This window comes from Triturus cristatus, chromosome 10, assembly GCF_964204655.1.
Source record: "Triturus cristatus chromosome 10, aTriCri1.1, whole genome shotgun sequence".
Classification (NCBI taxonomy): domain Eukaryota; kingdom Metazoa; phylum Chordata; class Amphibia; order Caudata; family Salamandridae; genus Triturus; species Triturus cristatus.
Genome location: NC_140593.1, coordinates 267,057,350 through 267,073,385, shown reverse-complemented (window position 1 = coordinate 267,073,385; position 16,036 = coordinate 267,057,350).

The window sequence follows — 16,036 nt, the reverse complement described above, 5'->3', positions numbered from 1 at the left end:
TTTATAGGGCTATTCTCTATGGTTGTGCTTGTTACATTAAGCATTCTGGGAAATGTAGTTTTTTTCACTCTAATGTAAAACGTTCTGATTGGCTGCTCTTAATTTGCAGTAAAGAAAGAGAAAGCATAATCCGAAGCCTCCGGTCCTGTAATAGAATTAAACTTCTCAAGTTTTCATAGTTTACATAACTCGTCAGTAGGAGTGGTTATTGTGTGAAAGAGATTAGCATTCTTGCGCGCTGATCGTCTTTCGCTCGTCATTTTTATCAGTCAAGTATCGAGAGAAGTAAGAAACTCGTCTCTCTCTTAATCATATACTTGAAAAGGAAAGTTAGTTTGCGAAACCTTGTGTACATAGGTAATTATTACAAAATAGGGTGACAGTTTTAGAAAACAAGAATCTTACCTGAGAATACGAAGATTAGTGTTTCGGGGGCGGTTGACAATTTTCTACACTCACTTAGAAGCAAAATCATCTCTATTAGGAGAAGACTCAAGAAAAATGTAATAGCTCTACTAGAGGATCTTCAAAATAAAGAAAAACTAAAAGAAGTGGGAACAGTCTTAGTCTAATAGGGTACGTACATATTATAATGTGATTACTTTTCTACATACATTTTTTTATGTGGAGCTTGGACTGTTAAAAGGTTGCATGCATATTGTTTCTCTCCTGCAGTGTCATTGTCTTACCAAAAGAAGAAGCAATCACTGAATAATATTTCTAAAAAGAAGTAGATACAAACTGTGAAAAAGGAAAAGACAAGAAAAGAAAAAGTACAAGTGAAGATAGACAAGACTGCCTCTTCTCTCTCTGCCCATCCCCTTTCGAGCTCTTCTATCAATCTTCACTAAAATACTGGATGACAGAACCTCAGAGAGGTGGCAACAATTCGGGGAGTGTGCATATCACAAATAACAGTAATAAGGACAGTGAATATCAATGAGGGTTTCCAAAGTGTCTCAGCCATCACCAATAAAGAGGAAAATAGGAACAAAGTGCACCATGTCTACAAGAGAAGTATGGTAAGATGAAGGAGCCGAAGGCAGCTGGCCACAAATCAGCAGGAATAGGAGATGACACCGGCCGGGGGAACTCAGTCCCGTGGGTTCTGCGTTGAGGTGAGATCCATGGCTTCGGTAAGCCAATCAGGAGTGGTCTGCCAGGATGAACGATTGCTTCCTGCCTGCTGTCCACAGAACTTGGCCACCTCAGTGGGATTGCTGTAAATATTTTGACGTCCATTAGCTGCGACACGGAGACGTGCCGGGTAGAGCATACTGTACTTCAGGCCCTTCTTGCGAAGAGTGTCCTTGACATCAGTGAATTTGCGCCTGGCCTCTTGTACAGCCAGCGTAATATCAGGTAAGAGAGGTAAGGTTGAACCCTGATATTCAAGAGGTTGGCGCTCACGGGCCAGGAGAAGCGCTGTGTCACGGTCCCGATAATTAAGGAGTTTGACTATAATCAAACCAGGAGTGGCTCCAACAGGACCAAAGGAGCGGTGGACTCACTCAACTACAAATGTGTCTGTTAAGACCTGTCGACCAAAGAGTTTGACCAGTTGCTTTTCAACTAAAAGATCTGGATGGCCTACCTTGGTGGTCTCCGCTATTCCCACAATGCATAGGTTATTGTGCCAGGATCTGGCCTCCAAGTCTTCATTCTTCCTCACAGCGGTCTTGAGAAGACGCTGCACTTTTTCTGGGCACTTTGCTTTATCGGAGGCACCATCCTCCACATCCAAAATCCTTTCCTTCGTGCCATCTAAGCGGGTGGTATGGTGGTCAAGGCGCTCCCCCATGTGGTCCAGGCGAACGTTGAGTGAGTTTAGGCACGTGTCAATGGACTGGAAGGTAGCCCGCAGCTCTGCCATGATGGCAGATGCGCCATCAGAAGACAGTGTGGTAAGGTCAGAGCAGGGAGGATCCTCAGTGTCTAACAAGAAGTGTTGGTGCCAGGGGCCACTCACTGGGTCAAAGGTTAGTCTTTTTTGCTTGGGGTCTCCCCAACCCATGATTGCAGAGGATGGATCAACAGGCAGTATAGTATATAAGTAGAACCTAGCTGCAGTCCAAGCAGTTGCTGTGCTTCAGAAGGTTAGAGGCAGGAACATCTTAAGGATTTTAGGGGCCCTAGGCAAAACTTATTTTGGGGCACCTGCCCAAAACAGCTTTGAATATATGATTCAATTTCAGCTCTTTCATGCCATCTTTGGCCAGGTCACTGACATTGCACAGGTACACTCGTCCATTCCTGCAAATAATCAGTGTGGCACCCTCTCATTTCTCATATGTGAAGCCCTGTTTTGATCTGTTTTGATCTAAATGGATGTTGCTTGAAACATAAACACAAAATTTCTCTACAAAATGTCTGTAATAGACTCTCACATCTCATCCACATTAAAAATAAATTAAAGGAAAAAGTATTTAAAACAATCTGTTTAAGAATTATTCAAGGTTATCAAGGCAAAACTGCAGAACAGAGCTGTGTATATCACGGGCCCCCTGAAGGGCTAGGGCCCTGTGCCGGAGCCCACTTTGCCCATGCCTTGGATGGAGGAGCTTGGCTGAATGTTGGGGAAGCAGGATAACCCAGACGAGTGGAGCAGGTGAGGGTGAGCTATGAAGATAGCTCAGGACCCTGAAGGCCCGGGCAGCAAAACAGGTTGAGAAGGGTGATGAACTGGCAGGGGCCACAGACAGCTGCAGGACAGATGGGAAAGAAAGCAGCGCTGGTAGGTGTCTCCAGGTACAGCAGCAGGGCAGAGAGGCCAGGCAGGGAGACTCTCAGTAGAACGGTAGCAGCTATAGGGTCACAGGCTCGCTTTGCAGCTGAATTTTGTCCTACCTGGAATTATGGGGTACCAGGATAAGGTCCAAGGCCACCAATATCAAATTTGAGGGGGGGGCCTCAGCATGTGCAAGAAGAGTAGCAGGAGTGGGAGTGTGTGGGGAGACATATCAATAACCCCTATGTAAAAAAGGACTCCCAATCAAGCACACACAGGTAAGAAATTAGCCCCACGGGGCAGCATTGAAAGCCAATCAGCCGCAAATATGAGTAGCAGGGTCGGCCTGTAGATTGCTCCAGCACAGACTCACCACTTAGTGCTGTGCAGCACCGCCGACAGAGTCAGTGATCCCGTAGCGGGCCACAATATGCAGCATGAGCACTGGGACACCACCGGCAGCAATGTAATGGCAGCGCCGACTCCCGTAGCACAGTGCCAGGCTGCTCACACCGTAGCCCAGCCCTCAGGCTTGATTACGACATCTATTGTTATGGGGCCTCCGAGGGCCACATCAGGCAGCGCTAGGCTGCCAGCTAGGCACACAACTCCCATTGGGCTCATAGGGCTTCAGCCCCCCCCCGTTGTGTGTGGCAGCCTGGACTGAGACAGCTTCCCAGACACACACACAGCCGCACCTGAGTACTTCACAGGTCTTTAAAAGACCATTTGCTTGTTAATAAGGCTTTGTTGTTTTTGTCACCCCTTCTTAGAGCCCCTGCATCTTGACTCTTATCTTATTAATAATATTATTATCTGGCTCTAGTTGCGCCTCTTCTGCCAAGCGCAGTGCAGATGATAGGGTGGGTGGCACGACTGGAGTGGGAGACACTAAGAGGTGCGGGGGATAGGGGGGGTTCTACCCGCTGCAACTCCATTGGTGAGGAAACATTTCAGAGAAGGATGGTGGCTGAAACTAACGAAGATGGCTACAGCTCCCAGGAGCTTCAATGCCATTTGGCCATCTTAGCTGCCGGCTTGGCCAGCATGGACAGTGCCTAATTTGAGCCGATGGTTTCACGTGCTTGGCACCAGCACTTAATTAACAACATGGGCTCATATGACAGTTTGGCACATAGTGGTGCTGTTTGTCTGATTTAGGGTGAGCACAGCAACAGTTGTTTATTAATTCAATATATATTAAGAATGAATAATACCATCCACCCAAGCCATTCTTATATCTTTGAAGTCTTGAAATAGTCTGAACTGTCGCACTTATAGAAGTGTGATGGTTAGTAGCTGTGTTTGGACCATTATTGGCACTGCTGACAGGGCGATGGGTGATGCAAGCTGCAGTGACCGCCTGACGAGGCCGCTGGCAATTCATTTTTTACAAATTAAGAACTGGTTACGAATAAAAGAACGCAGTACTTATTTTTAATAAATGGCTTTTGTAGGCAGTTTATTCCGGCATGTATTTAGCGGGTCATACAAAAAGCAGCGGGGATGTAATATTTACTGCACTCTCTCTCCCACACCCCATTCATGCTCACAGACTTCAATGAAATGCTTCAAACAGAATTATGGTGTTTTAAATGTTTTCAAAGTAGGCTGCAGGGATAAAATACTGATTATGTGAACAGATAGCAGCATAAGATGAAAGAAACATTTTCCCAAAGGTCATCAGACCTAGAGAAGAACAGCTGAATAAAGCTTGTTTTTTAGGTTCTCAGTTGCAATGTTATTTCTATGACATCACTTCCTGGAAGATAAGCCTGTCGGCATTGTTTTTCAGTTTCCTCTAATGTAATTAAGAGGGTAGTATTAGCATTTTGGCTTGCGAAATCAGACATGATAATTGAAATATTTTATGCTAAGAATGGCTCTGACAGCTGGCTTAATTACAGCAACAATTGCTGCTTTGGATGGGACAACATCAGGTTCATTGGGACGAGAGTCTGCGTATGCGTTTGGCAGATGTCTGCTGCTATTGTGACTCACTGTAATTATTGGCACAGAATGCATACCCAGCATTCAATTAGTGAAAACATACTGGCCCGGATTTACTAACATTTCGTGTCTGGTTTGCCTCACTTTTTCAAAGCAGCATGGACGCAAAATATATTTCTGGATTTACTAAGCCATGCGAAGACCAACTTGCATGGCTGTGAGTGCCTTAGTACAGAAATGATAGCACAACACTGCGCATAGTGCGGCCTTGCATTACTTTGCGTCAGGGTGGAGTTCCATGGGTGGAGCATGTGCGTTTCTATGAATACACCCAAGGATTTTGATGCAAACCCAAGATTAAGTAAGGGCAGTGGACCTGGGGATGTACCAAAATGGCGCTTCTACCTGAGGTTGGCATAACTCCTTGTCGCTTCCTTTTTGCATGCATACTGTGCCAGCGCTAGTAGACAGCAGCTGTGCCTCATATCTTAGAAGATATGGAACAGTACTGCTGTCTCCCTTTCATGTAAAGCGGCGCAGCAGTTTCCCATGCTGCGTGGCATTATGGCCAATATTTTTCAATCCGGACCCATGTGCCTGAGACACAGGCATGGGCTTGTATGAAGTGAAAGGGCCTATAATGAGTACTGGGCTGTAGGGCCACACTGATAATAGAACACTCCCCCCATTGAGCGTAGAAATTCAATATTAAATAGGAGGGAAAAAACACAAACATTGAAATGTTGACTCAGAGTGCATACATAAGTCCCTATTGAACCTTTTTATATGTCATTGTCTGTAAAAGAGTTCCCAGTATTGCATAGTTCTAATACTGGTTTGTTCAAAATAAAATCATGATAAGCATTGGTAAAAAGTCAGTTAGTTTTGTCTTGGTAAATTAGTGCAGTGGTAATTTTTTTTTACAAGCATATGCCAAAAAAATTACACGCAGTAGAAGCAAAAATGACACAAACTGCCACGTACCTATAGCAGCCATATGCTATCAATGACAACTTTCCATTTAAACAAATGAATCATCACATACAATTGCATTTGACCAGTACAGTTGCTCCCTAGCAAACAGGCATAGCTATTGCAGGTATAGTAACCCTTTCTAATACTTGTACACATCACTTGAAAATATAATTATTTTCTTACAAAGAAAGAAAAGGTGCTATTGGCTTTGAATTACTGTAAACTAAAACACACTCAAGGGAGAGTACAAAAGCTACAAAAATGCGAGAAAAAAAGAAAGGAAAAAGCATTGATATATTTTTGATCCTCTATCTCTAGCACTGAAGTCCACTTCTTTATAGGTGGATGTGCTCCAATGATTAGGAAAAATACCATCATTGACAGTGCAAGTGAGGAAATGGCTGAAGTGACCTCCAGGCTGTAATGGGTAGAATCAATATATTATTCAGTGGTGGTCGCCACTGTGTAGCTATAGTTAGGACCACTTTTGCATAGAAAAAAGCATTATTTGGTTTGTTTATTAACTTTGGCACCCCTTTAAAAAGTCTCATCTACCTCAGCTCCTTTCTGGAAATGTTCAGGGTGATTCGTCAAGTCGAGGGCTGAGAAAAACTCTGAACAGATTTAAAAGAAAGCTAGATGTTAAAGTGTGTTTTATGTGATTTGACGTTAATCAGATAAGCCATTTTTTAGATATTAAGCTTTAAAATATAGGGATATCAGGTGCTATCCCGATGGTTGGTCCAGCAGGAGTACCGCCTTACCACAAATTGAATGAATAGAGCATTCTGATTGGGTGAAAGGACTTTTTCCCCATTGGGCTCCTTGATACTGTGAGGTCAGTACTGGTCCAGACAGTACTGAGCAATCTGATTGGCAGGCCGCAACATCAACAGAAATGTTATGGCTGCCATTTTAGGACTTAGGGACTAGGTCTCCCTGTCCTAAGTTTTGAAAAATAATATGTATATATAAATATTGATATTGCCTTTTAAGGTAGCCACATTTTCAATTTCTGTTATAAATGTAAATTAGCCTACCAGAGTACAGTTAGGGCAGCGATATGCAGTGAAGTTCAGTCTTGTAGAGCAGATATATGTAAGTCATCTTGAGGATGTAAAGAAATCACTTGTCCTCTTAAAGATGTCAGAAGTGTGAGAACTCTCTCCTACCAAGAGCCAGTTTCAGGCACAAGTGAAAAAACACAACACATCTTAAGCTCTTTTGCCTAAGACTGTCTTCATGTTCTTTAAAAAAGCACATTGTCACTTTATTGACACTTTACAGCATAAAATAAATGCAATTTTATTTGGTGGCTGCAATATCAATTAAAATGAAAAGAAACTTATCACTGCTAAGATTCGGGGCCATATTCATATGTTTGTGGTAACTGTTAGAACTGGCATCCTTGGTGTGGGTTTCCCCTGTATTTTTGCCTTTGCCTCCTCTTATTTTGCTGTGTGCGGACGTTTTTGCTGGTCTCGATGCTTTGGGCACTTTGCCACTGCAGTTCAGTGCCAAAGTGCAAGTGCCCCTTTTGTAAATTGTTGTTATGGATTGATTTTTCTATGATTGGTTTATTTGGTTTACTATTAAGTCCCTAGTACAGTGCACTCTGGGTGCTGCCGGCCTGTAAACCAAATGCTGCTAGTAGGCTTGCTAGCAAAACAAGCTTGTGTTTTGACTCTAAGGCAGTAAGGCCAAGTCATATAAACTTAACAAAACAGAGAGAGCGCCAATGCTGCACTTGACTTACAAAAAAGTTTAAACCATGAACTGAATAAAACAGGTTCACTCTTGGCCCCTTTTTGGTTGATTTTAATCAAAATTATTTTTGTGCAATAAATTAACTTATTCTTTTGCACGGTTTCATTGAAACAATTGAAGCATTTCACAAAAAATCAAACAATACATTATTGATATTTACATTACATGAACACATATAAGTGACACCAACACTAGCGTACTCCAATCACTCGGACAGCAACACTCAAACTTAACAAACATACTAACTATACACTATTAGACAAACGATTTACACTTGAATGTACAAAATACATCAGGCCATCAGCAAATATCATTTGCAGTACTTCTAATAAATTGTATCTAGTTGTTTAGCAGATGATTGGCCAAAGGCGAAGATAGGTCTACGCGTTTCGAATCCCTTCACCTATGGGGATTCTCATCAGGACCAACACTCTCTACAACTTGAAAGTGCGCAACACAGGCTTTAAATATGAAACATGGGTCCGTCAGGATCCTTGTCATGCACATGTGGTGTCTCACAAAAAACGCTTCTGTCCTCTGGTATCCCGATATAAGTTGACTGTGCTCACGATTTAGGTCAGCGACATGCTGTTTATAGAAATCCCTCTTGGGCTGTGTTCTCTGTTCAGCAGTTTTCACATCGCCAACGGGGCAGTCCCGAACCGTGCAGAGAACGCCATAGTCGCGTAGACCTATCTTCCCCTCAGTTCATGGTTTAAACTTTTTTGTAAGTCAAGTGCAGCATTGGCGCTCTCTCTGTTTTGTTAAGCTAGTAGGCTTGCGGCGCTGATTTTGCCACCTACATCAAGCAGACCTAAAACAAGGTCTCAGGCTTGCCATTGCGCTGCCTGTGTGCAGTTTAGTACTGCCATGTCGACCTGGCAAGTGCACACACTTGCCCGGCCCTAACCTTCCCTTTTCTTAAGTATGAGTCACCCCTAAGGTAGGCTCAATGTACCCCTGTGGGCAGGGTGCAGTATATGCGAAAAGTAGGACATGCCCTGATGTGTGTGGCCTGATAGGGAAATCTGGTCAATTTCGTTTTTCACTATTGTAAGGCTATCTTTCCCCATAGGATAGAATGGGGAGTTTGCTTATAACATCTGGGCCTGTGGAGGTTGTTCTAGCTGTTGGGAGCTGGAAAGGCAATGCAACAACGAGAAGCGTGATGCATCCACACCTGTTTCTGATGCATCACCGAAGAAACCGATGTAGCACCTGCCAGCGGCTCGAGAAATCGCCACATGCCGCATCGGGTGCACCGATCTCCAAAGTCCGAGATCACTGCACCAATTCCAACGCAAGCCCTGCTGTGCGGCTGCAAGAACCCATGCATTGTCGCATCGCATCGAGGTGCCAAGTCTTTCACATCGTTGGGGGACGCAGTAAGAAACTGACGCATCACCTTCCCTTTGACCCTTTTTGTTTGTGTCCGCGACGCATCCAAGGTACTTTGTGTGAAAATTGTCGCATCTGCAATTTGCTTTGAACTGAACTATTTCTACCTTTTAAGAATCATATTTTTAGTACTGTCTTTTGGGTTTTGGTTTAGATTGATACTACTTATTTTTCTAAACTGGTGTGGTGTCCATTTGTAGTGTTTTCACTGTATTACTGTATGTGGTCACAAATGTTTTACACACGGCCTCTGAGATAAGCCTGTCTGCTCATGCCAAGCTACCAAGGGGGTGAGCAACGTTTATTTTAGAAGTGTATCTCCCTTTCCCTGACTTGGAAGGTACCTACCTCTGCCAACTAGAGACCCCCATTTAAAACAGTAAGCATACTCTGTTGTCACAACAACAGAGTATGCTTACTACCAAGAAAATGGTCCGCCCACCTGATTTATATCCGGGTGGACCATAGGTGAATCATGGTGGAGTCTACTCCATCTTCACCTTGATTAAACCCCTCCAATGGCCCTGTGGAGGAAAAGTCATTGGAGGCAGACCTGTAATTCTGCCTTCCTGATTTAGATGGGAGGAACAAGATGCCAGTTTTCACTGCCTGTCGCCGCAAGGAAAACCCAGGCGGTAAAGGGCAGTGAAAATTGCTAAATTCCCTCGCCATGTGAGAGGCATTCTAAGGTGTAGGGAGCATTGTATTTTTTATTTTCAAAAAGAAAATCCTTTTTCAGGATTTTCTTTTTGAATATAATAAAAGAAAACAGTTTTGGTGCAGTGCTCCGTCATGTTAATAGAGCCCTATATGAAATAGCAAAATGCATTTACAGGAACTGCTGTGACGCAGTTATTGCCAATGCTTTATAAATGACCGCCAGCTTGAAAGTCATTTACAAATTTGGAGGACAGTCTCTCTACCAGGAGGACAATAAAGGAGATATATATGTAAATTGAAAAACTGTTGCTTTTACAAAAATTAGAACGATCATTGACACATCATCTGCTTATAAGGTGAGGGACCTTCTTCATAATCATCACATCACCCCCCATCCCACCGTGGGATGGATCAGACACTTATCTTGCAAGGAGGAGAAACAGCTTCAGAGGTGCGACCGAGTGTGTGAGGAACTCTGTGCCTACTTTGTCAAGTAGAGATACTAGGCCCAGGTAAGAAACACCATTTTTACATGCTCACATTCTTAAGTTGCCAGCTCTTTCTAAATACTGTGATATGTGACACACATTAATTTGCATGCACATACACAATAACAATCTCAAAACTCAGTTTTGCTTACAATACCACTTCGTAGGCACTCTAACAGAACACCTCGAACAATATGTACAAGGGCTAAGTTCAGCATGCAAGATGTTTTATTTGGTTTTGCCCGCTCGGCGACAGTTATCACAATAGAATAAACAATAGGGACCTGACTGTGGTTTTGGCATGGTAACATGGAGGATGTTATGTATATATATATATATATATATATATTACCTACTGGCGGTCGCCAGTAGGTAGTTATAGTTAGGACCTAATTTCCATAGGAAATCTGCAACATTCTATTCCCAATAAGTCTGGTGCCGGTTGACGAATCTTCGCAAATTTTTCAAAACTTTTGGCCAGCTCTGGTCCGCTCCTATCCTGAAAGTTTTGTGGTGATTTGTCAAGCGGGGGCTGAGAAAAAAGGGGGGTCCCAAAACGCTTTTTCCCCATGCAATTGTGTAATAATGAAGGATGTCTCGTAGACAGGTTACGTAGAACAAGTTATAGGTTTATTGATTAGTCACAAAGTCCATGTAGATCTCTTGTAAGGCCTCAGCTAGGCCCCTGTAAAGCCCCACCAGGAGCAGCCTCCCTGCTGCTCAGCCCATCTCTTCCAACTGCCAACTCCTCCAGTCCCACACACTCAACATTCCAAGTGACATCACTCATGGCTGAGCAGCAAGGGACAGAGTAGCAATGAGGAAGATGCACACAACACAACAGGTTATAACACATCTCCCTTCCTTACGAAAGCAAAGTAAAAAGAATAAAGATACATCAAAACAAGATATCACCAAAATAGCATCGCAACATAAAGAAAACACATTATGCAAGTAAATCAGAAAATACATGCAAGAAAATCACAATAGCAAAAAGAATAATGAACCCCATCCCCCTCCCTAGGGAAACCAATCAGTTGGATAGACACCACCAACAAATTACAATAATAGGGTAAACACACCACCCCAAAGAGGAATGCACCTCCCTTAGACACACAGAACACTGTAATAGGGGAACGCACCTCCCTATGAAACTCCAAATACTGTAATAGGGGAAAACACCTCCCTATAGGGGAAAACACCTCCCTTAGACACATAGAACATTGAAATAGGGAAACGCACCTCCCTATGAAACTCCAAATACTGTAATAGGGGAAAACACCTCCCTATAGGGGAAAACACCTCCCTTAGACACATAGAACATTGAAATAGGGAAACGCACCTCCCTATGAAACTCCAAATACTGTAATAGGGAGAAACCTTTCCCTATGATTCACCAAAATTCAAAATCCAGTAATAGGGGAACACCTCCCTATCGAAAAGGAACACAAGTCCCTGTGAACTAAATTAGGGCACATAGCTCCCAAAACGTCTCAAATTGAACTAGAACACACAGCTCCACAACTCCATGAAAACCAGAAATGGAGGATCACTCACTAGTAACCTCACCATAAAATTGTACACAACACCTTTAAACTAGGACTGAGGCACACACTACCCCACAGCCTCAACATAGAGAGACACACCTCACTATGAAACAAAATCAGAACACACACACCACCCCCACAGGATAGAAGTACTCACTCACACCCCCACAAAACCATATTGCAGGAATAAAAATAACGAACTTTTACATGCAACCGCCGCCCTCCAAAACACTGGTGTGCAGCAAGTTTAACCCAGTGTCAAGAACTGCACCTCAAGTGTGCACTCTGTACTACCAGCACTTCGTACAACGTCAGAAGTGAGTATATCTCTGACACAGTACCTCACTAGTCGATCAAGATCAAGAGCAATGAGCATGAAGTCACAAAGATGCAGTTCAGCAATCCCAACGGCAGATAACCTCTTCAGCCCCACGACGAAGTGAATTTGCACAGAACACCATGGTTGGCCACAGAAGATTGGACGATGATCCCACAACGATCTCACACGCAAGGAAGAACCAACTGTACAACGTAGGTAAACCAAAGATGGCGGCACGCACATGACGCTGGGCTGGATGGCTCACGGCGCTTCTGAGCATGCAGTGCACACCGTTAAGAAGCACAATAGAAGATTCCACCATCAGTCAAGGACGTCAGCGAAGAGACAGCGCGATCTCCCAGATGTCGGTAAGTGTCCACGCGCTGATTGTAGCATGCGCTCCAGCTTTTTGAATGAGAAGTTAAACGAACCAACCGTACCAACAGTAAACGTTGATCGCGCTATATTTGCATAAGAATGAAAGAGGTGTGCGTGCTCGTAATGGCCACAGTCTCGTACAGGCTCAAATCAAACCCCAAATAAAGATGCCAAAAATGCTAAAAACGCTTCACCAGGGTGTACCTCTATGTCTATGTCTCTATGTCTCCTCAGTCAGCAACACTGTACATCGCTTTTCACACTGTAGATTTCCTCACTTGCTCTTAGACTTGTGCTCAGATTAAAGTCGTCAAACACCCCATCAATCCACAGGGATCCGTAGGCAGGCAACAGGACATGCGGTCCTCCAGGCAACCGTATTGAGAGAAAATCAAATTCCAACTTTTGAAATATGAGACACATAGATGTACACGCTGGCTGCAGATTCCGAGGCACGACTAGCCTCAACTTCTATAAAACAACACCTCATCAATCTTTAGGGTTCTCGCAGGCAGGCAGCAGGAGAAACATTACCAAAGCAGTAGAACTTGAAAGTATCCACAGCTAACCTGCCTCAACATGTAGGTTCTCTTAAAGACATTCTTGTACATGAAGTTCCAAAACAAACTGGCACTCACTTATTAGGGCGACCGATGGATTGGTCACTGGTGGGGCTTGAGTGTCAGCTTTCTCAAAATACACCGCAAGTTACTTTTCTTTACAGTTCCATTACAGTTTCCAACAGCAACACCAGGTTTCTCAAAAACCAGCTTGAAAGTTCTCTTGAAGTCTTCTCCTTTTCTCTTGAAAATCCTTTAAGCAACAGAAACCATAGTCCATTGAAGTAGCACACACGTAAGTTCTTCCAGTCGTCGCCAGTGTAATAATGAAGGATGTCTCGTAGACAGGTTACGTAGAACAAGTTATAGGTTTATTGATTAGTCACAAATTCCATGTAGATCTCTTGTAAGGCCTCAGCTAGGCCCCTGTAAAGCCCCACCAGGAGCAGCCTCCCTGCTGCTCAGCCCATCTCTTCCAACTGCCAACTCCTCCAGTCCCACACACTCAACATTCCAAGTGACATCACTCATGGCTGAGCAGCAAGGGACAGAGTAGCAATGAGGAAGATGCACACAACACAACAGGTTATAACAAATTTCCCATAGGACCTGTTGACGCAGCTACAGCCCGAACTGCTGAACGGAATTACACCAAATTTGGCAGGAAGGTAGACCTTGGTTCAGAGTCGTGCCTTTTGCTTAAATGGTGTAAATCCGTTCAGTAGTTCCTGAGAAAATCAAAAGTAAAATCACATGTATATCTGGGCGGAGCCTAACCACACATCTCATCGTGAGATCTGATTGGCTGTCTGCACTTCATCCAAGAAGTGTTGGCAGCCATCTTGGCACCAATATACATGATAGCACCTCATTAAAAAGCATTGCAGTTAATAAAAGGTTTTAAGACTTTAGTTACATTATAAATCATTTATTGATGGTATCATAATCATTTTAGGAATTGTGGTATGTTCTAAGGTGATTTTACCATGTGAAAAAGCCTTCTGCTGGGATATCATGAATCATGTTTGAGAGAAAACTATTTTCACATGCTTTTCCCACAGAGGTTTGGAACGTGATCTATAAGCTAAACTGAGAGCATATTTTGTGAAAATTCACATTATCTTTCTTAGTCATGTGAGAATGAAGTCTGACATTCTCAGTAAAACATGTACATCCAACAAGGGCAGAGACTGTCAGTTGATTCCTTTGTGTTCTACTGCAGCTTCCCAGAGTGTTCCAAAGAACAACTAGAGCGCTAACAGTCCTGCTTATGACAAACGCATGGCACACCTGAAGCCATCTTGATTGGAATAAAGTGTTAACTCTTAAAACATTTAATCTAAAAAGGAACAAAATGAGGGGGTTCATTTTGCCATAGAATGTATGATTAGTACTGCAGAAAGAAAAATTAGGGCACATTTTGAGAGACTTCTCAAATCCTTTTCTATTTCATTAAAGAATTCTGACATGCAGACTGAAACATGCACTTTCAATACTGGCAGCAGACTTCCCTGGTGAGCAGTAGCTTTACTACAGTGATCTAATGAGCAACTAGAGTGCTAACATTCTGAATTTATGGCAAATGTGTGACACATCTGAATGCCTTCTTGATGGAACCAAGTAAAAAACTGAAAGTATTTCCTACTGAGGAGACTGCAGTAAATGAGGAAATTAGGAAACTTCATAACAAATAAATCTCCCAAGATGGCCACCAGAGACAAAAGAGCCCAAATGTAGCACAAATATCACCGAGATGTAGCCCAAGTATAGCCCAATGACAGAAATCCCAGAGTGTTTTAAAGAACAACTAGAGCGCTAACAGTCTTACTTATGACAAAAGTATGGCACACCTGAAGCCATCTTGATTCGAATAAAGTGGTCACACTTAAAACATTTAATTTGCAAAGGAACAAAATGAGGGGGTTCATTTTGCCATCGAAATTATGATTAGTGCTGCAGAGAGAAAAATTAGGGCACATTTTGACTTCTCAAATCCTCTTCTATTTCATTAAAAAGTTCTGACATGCAGACTGAAACATGCACTTTGAATATCAGCAGCAGACTTCCCTGGTGAGCAGTAGCTTTACTACAGTGATCTAATGAGGAACTAGAGTGCTACCATTCAGAATTAATGGCAAATGTGTCACATCTGAATGCCTTCTTGATGGAACCAAAGTAAACAAGCATTGAAAATGTAATAGGTCTCACACTCGTTTAAGTTAAAGCAATTCTGTTTGTAATTAGGTGGCTTTTTAGCTTTGCTTTTATTAGTGTTTTTCAAAATTTCATGAACATAACATGCATATATGTATATGTATGCATGCATTTATATTTGTATTTATATAGATATGCAGATTATATATATGTTTATATTTATGTATATATATATACACATACATATATATAAATGCATATGCATATATGTGCATATGTGTGCGTGTAAGAGAGGTAGAGAGAGGTAGAGAGGTAGAGGTGTAGAGGTAGAGACGTAGAGGTAGAGAGGTAGAGGTAGAGAGGTAGAGAGTAGTAGAGAGAGAGGTAGAGAGAGGTAGAGAGTAGAGGATGAGTAATAGAGAGTAGAGAGTAGAGAGAGAGTAGTAGAGAGTAGTAGAGAGAGTAGCAGAGAGTGAGTAGGAGAGAGTAGTAGAGTGAGTAGTAGAGAGTGAGTAGTAGAGAGTAGTAGAGTGAGAAGTAGAGAGTAGTAGAGAGAGAGGTAGAGAGTAGAGGATGAGTAATAGAGAGTAGAGAGTAGAGAGAGAGTAGTAGAGAGTAGTAGAGAGAGTAGCAGAGAGTGAGTAGGAGAGAGTAGTAGAGTGAGTAGTAGAGAGTGAGTAGTAGAGAGTAGTAGAGTGAGAAGTAGAGAGTAGTAGAGAGTAGTAAAGAGTGAGTAGTAGAGTGAGTAGTAGAGAGTAGTAGAGAGTGAGTAGTAGAGAGTAGTAGAGAGTGAGTATTAGAGAGTGAGTAGTAGAGAGTAGTAGAGGGTGAGTAGTGGAGACTGGGTAGCAGAGAGAGAGTAGTAGAGCATGAGTAGTAGAGTGAGTAGTAGAGAGTAGTAGAGAGAGAGTAGTAGAGAGTGAGTAGTAGAGAGTAGTAGAGAGTGAGTAGTAGAGAGTAGTAGAGAGAGAGTAGTAGAGAGTGAGTAGTAGAAAGAGAGTAGTAGAGAATGAGTAGTAGAGAGTATTAGAGAGTGAGTAGTAGAGAGTAGTACAGAGTGAGTAGTAGAGAGTGAGTAGTAGAGAGAGAGTAGTCGAGAGTGAGTAGTAGAG